We start from the raw sequence: 4,849 nt of genomic DNA, 5'->3' as shown, positions 1-4,849 counted from the left end.
GCCTAGGTGGTAGTGGCAGTGGCTCCAAGAACCAACATTCCAAACTGCAAAAACTCTCCTACGCTCTTATTGAGTGTAGTAACTTTGAGATCCCACTAAGATTGTGTTGCTGCTTCATGGGCTCTTGTCCTCAGTTCAGGATCGCCTAGACAAGGGTCCTAGCACCAGCCTATTCAGTGCAATTTTGCAGAGAAGTGTAAAGATCCCAAAAATGCGAAAGACATACCTACATTGGCCAGGAATCGAACCCGGGTCTCCCGCGTGGGAGGCGAGAATTCTACCACTGAACCACCAATGCACCTACCAGTGCTGCATTCAAAGTGGTCACTCCTGAGAGTATCCCCAAAAACAGCCATTGTTGCAAAAGAGGTTTATTGTAGTGTTGAGGCAAAGCTAACAAACGCACCCACACAGAAGTATTTTAATAGAAGACTTTCACAAAACTATCAATATCAAAATGTCTAACTTTACCTGAAGCAACTCAAAAAAGGTTCTTTCCAACTCTATGACAGATCTCCACAGTGAAACATCAGAAATTCATTCAGGTTGCTTGTTTCTACTGCTGTCTTCAACGGCCAACCTCAAAGTGTTGCTTTAGTGGTTCTTAGAAGGTGACCTAACTGGTAGGGGTAGGTAAGTAAAGTTCTGATCAGAGGAGAAAGTAGCAGCAGCAGACGCAAAAGAAAGGAAACCAAAGGACAGAATCAACATAGAGAAATGAAGAAGTCAATTTTGGTTCATGGAATTGTACTTTGTAGGATGTATGTTTTTTTTTTTTTTTTTGTAAAAGTAATAACCAATCTTATGATAAAAACATGGTGTCTATTTTATATGATGTTTAAAGCATGTACAGGGATGTGTGATATAAAAAGATCAACAACTCTTGAGGTCAATGTTGATTTCCAATTTCCAATTTCCAATTTCCTCAATTAGTATGCTTTAATTTATCAGCTATGTAAGGACGTGGATTTTTTTTTAAACTTTTATTTAGTAAATATAAATTTCCAAGGTACAGTTTATGGATTACCATGGCTCTCCCCCCCCCCCGCCATAACTTCCCTTCCACCCGCACCCCTCCCATCTCCCGCTCCCTCTCCCATTCCATTCACATCAAGATTCATTTTCAATTATCTTTATATTCAGAAGATCGATTTAGTATATATTAAATAGAGATTTCATCAGTTTGCACCCACACAGAACATAACGTGTAAAATACTGTTTGAGTACTAGTTGTAGCATCAATTCACATTGGACAACACATTAAGGACAGAGATCCCACATGAGGAGTAAGTACACAGTGACTCCTGTTGTTGACTTAACAACTTGACACTCTTGCTTATGGCGTCAGAAATCTCCCTAGGCTCTAGTCATGAGTTTCCAAGGCTATGGAAGCCTCTTGAGGTCGCTGACTTTGATCTTATTTAGACAAGGTCATAGTCAAAGTGGAAGTTCTCTCCTCCCTTTAGAGAAAGGTACCTCCTTCTTTGATGGCCCATTCCTTCTACTGGGATCTCAGTCGCAGAGATCTTTTATTTTAAAGAAATGTTGATGGTTGAAATGTTAACATATTGGTCTTTTGATGAAGTTCAAATAGTTGAGAGTTGTGTACCCAGTTCTCCCTGGGGAAAGGAAGATGAGGAGAAGAACCTGGAGAGTTGTTGTTCCCCAAGTCAGGTCTGGGAGTCCTGACGGCTTTGGAGGACAGGAGCCGTGACAGGGGATCGTGCTTCTCTCACTGAGAGGCCATGCAAGGTCCACGCTGGGTCAGAACTTAGGGCTCAGCAAGGGAATCAACCTTCACTTTGAGCTTGCATAGCCTTGGTTTTATTTGTCCTCTGTCCATCACCCAAGACACACACCAGGTCTGGCCAATACACCTTCAAATACCACCTCTATATGCCAACAACATCTATATTTATTCTCACAAACCTGCACTTCCTACTCTCAACCCTCAATTCTCAGGTCAATGTTGCATGCATCTTAGAGTCTCTGCTAAATCTCTGCATCAGGTCAAATGCTAATGCTCAACACAGCAGACAGTTCCCTGTCAGCATCACGACATCACTCTGCACGGCAATACTCTATGATCAGACCCAAGAACAGCACCTCCTGAAGAGCAGGGTATCACCTGAGGGCTTGAATTTGCTTACTCCCAATACAAATCTTGCTGTACTCTTTGGATGCACTTTCTCATTCTCACAGCGTAAATTGCTTCCAGTTTAATGTAAAAAGGGCATAAGTTTATTGAATACAAGCTTACTGCCACTTTTTGCAACTACTTTCCACCTATCATCTCTTACTTCCACTAATAAAAGCAGATGAAAAATTGCCTTCCCTTCAGCCAGTCTATTCCATGCCATCCACTTCCACACTGGACCCTGTGTGAACCGTCCACATCTGAAATCTGGACACAACTGCAGCCTGAATCCGTGTAGTATCCCTGTTTTCATCAGTTAAGTCATTAGCACCTTATCTGCCTCTTGCTTCCCACTTGCTCATCATTCTAGTATCTCTTGCCAGCACTCACATTTAAGGACAACGAACTACTTGACCTAAGAAACTAAGGAGATGATGAACTTTGCAGAGTCCTGTCATTGAATCCCTTAGTGAGCTATTTTAATGTGGGCTGCCACTAGCAAAGTGCCAGCTGATTCGGTTCCTTGGCAGGGCACTCTTCCTGGCTTGCAGACCACCGTCTTATTCCTCTTCTAAGTCTAATTACCTCTCCCAGGCCCCACATCCAAATGCCCTCATCCTGGTGACTTGGGGTCCAGTGAACCAAACTGAAGGTGATAGACATCAAGTAAGTAACACCAGCACCTGTGCTACAGGATTGGCTGGTTTTCGGTTTGTTGTTCCCAGACCAGGATAAAATGCCTGACAGGTCCCACAAAAATGCCGCTCCTTTGTTTCTGCCTGGTTTTGAACCGGGGACCTTTCACGTGTGAGGGGAACATGATAACCATTTCACTATGGAAACCATGCAGAGAGAGGGCTTTAGGATTTGCCTTCAGAAAACCTGACATCTGCCATCTTCAACTATCAACACTTTATAATCTACAAAGGTCAACAGCATTTCCAAACTCAAAAACAAAACAAAACAAAACAAAAAAAAACAAAAAAAACCAAAGTCCCGGGAAGCATCCCTGATTCCTCAGGCAAGGAGCTTGCAGCTCTGGATGGGTCCCGGCTTAGGGTCCCTTGGAGGCCCCACTCTTGGCTTTGGCACCCCACATTTCCCAATTTGAAATTTACAATCTATTTTTTCTCACAGACTTCTATGTACTCTTTACTGAAGGGTTGTGCTTGATGATGCAAGAATTATGAGAAATACAAGTTGCATCCTAGGACTAAAAAAAAAAAAAAACCTCATGGAATAGATCTAAGTTTACTGAACCAAGCAAGAGTTTGAAATGGACTTTGAGCACACCAAAACTGCCTAAGAATCCAATTCTGACCATATAAGAAAATAACTTTGAGGACAAATTTCACTTTTCATTTCCAGTGCAAATAAAAATATTTTTTTAATGTCTACCAACACTCTAGCCACTAGGGCTTTTTGTTATCTGCTTTAGATGATACTGGCAAAGAGGATGTGATTATTGGTGGGATGGCAGCAAAATCCAACAATGCAGGGAATCTACCTGAAAAGATTCAAAAGAAGGCTTTGATTCCCATAGGGTTATGCCACCAATTTCTGAGTTCACATGTTTAAAGGTGTGTGTGGGGGGGGGGGCAGTGCTGTGGCACAGCTGGTAAAGTCGCTGCCTACAGTGCTAGTATCCCATATGGGCACTGGTTCAAGTCCTGGCTGCTCCACTTCCAATCCTGTTATCTGCTATGGCCTGGGAAAGCAGTAGAAGATGGTCCAAGTGCTTGGGCCTCTACACCCACATGGAAGACCTAAAGGAGGCTCTTGGCTTCAGCTTGGTGCAGCTCCGGCCATTGGGGCCATCTGGGGAGTGAACCCTCTCTCTGCCTCTGCCTCTCTGTAACTCTGCCTTTCAAAATAAATAAAAATAAATCTTTTGAAAGGCAGAGTTACAGAGAGAGGTAGAGAGACAGACAGAGAGAGAGAAAGTCTTCCATCCGCTGGTTCACTCCCCAGATGGCTCTCTAGCCTCCTCCTCTGGTCTCCTTTCTCTTCTCTCCTGCTCACTCTCTCCTCTCATCTCTCTCTTTCCTCACTAGCTCTTCTCCTCTCTTGTCTCTCTCACACTCTCCTTCTCCCTCTTTTTTCCCTCCTTCACCCCACCCCTTTGGTCTGCTGGGTTTTAGGTCAAGTGCCTAAGCCCCACGTGGCCAACTGAATATGACACCATGGGCCTAAGGTGTTCTTAGGAAAAATGCAACTGTAACTGTAAAAAGACACTGAGCTTGAAGGAATTTCTCTTTGAATCTAGGAAGAACACTACCTTTGAAAATATTGCTTTATAACTTGCTAAACTTCTTTTGAATTTATTTTAAATGGTTTCCGGGTAATCAGTACTCAATGAAACAAAAACAGGTAATTAGTACTTGTTTTAGATGAATGTAATTTTAACTTTAATTGAATTCAGATAGCAATATTTAATATCAGCATCTTAAGTCATTTAGGTGTAACTGCTAATTTAAATTGGATAAAGGCAAATGAGATAAATGTGTCTAAATGTAAACTTTTGTATACTCAGCAAGTTATATTCTATAAAAAAAGTTTGGGTCAGTTTATAAACTGTCTTTGAAATGAGTTCAACATTGCTTGGAGAAACTCAGGTCTGAAATTTGATGTGTTACCTTCATCTTAATCTGACATTTTTAACAGGTTATTTAGAAATGTAGATCAAGGAAATTGGCAGATGGAAAACATCAC

At 42.0% G+C, this 4,849-nt stretch overlaps 1 non-coding gene across 1 annotated transcript; it reads right to left on the bottom strand.

Moving 5' to 3' along the window:
- Nucleotides 1–227: 227 nt before the first annotated feature.
- Nucleotides 228–298, bottom strand: TRNAG-CCC (transfer RNA glycine (anticodon CCC)). The gene has a single exon. It is a non-coding gene; the product is annotated as a tRNA-Gly (tRNA).
- Between the last annotated feature and the right edge of the window lie 4,551 nt (nt 299–4,849).

Source organism: Oryctolagus cuniculus, chromosome 7 (genome assembly GCF_964237555.1).
Source record: "Oryctolagus cuniculus chromosome 7, mOryCun1.1, whole genome shotgun sequence".
Taxonomy (NCBI): Eukaryota; Metazoa; Chordata; class Mammalia; order Lagomorpha; family Leporidae; genus Oryctolagus; species Oryctolagus cuniculus.
This window is presented reverse-complemented; position numbering and strand designations above follow the sequence as displayed.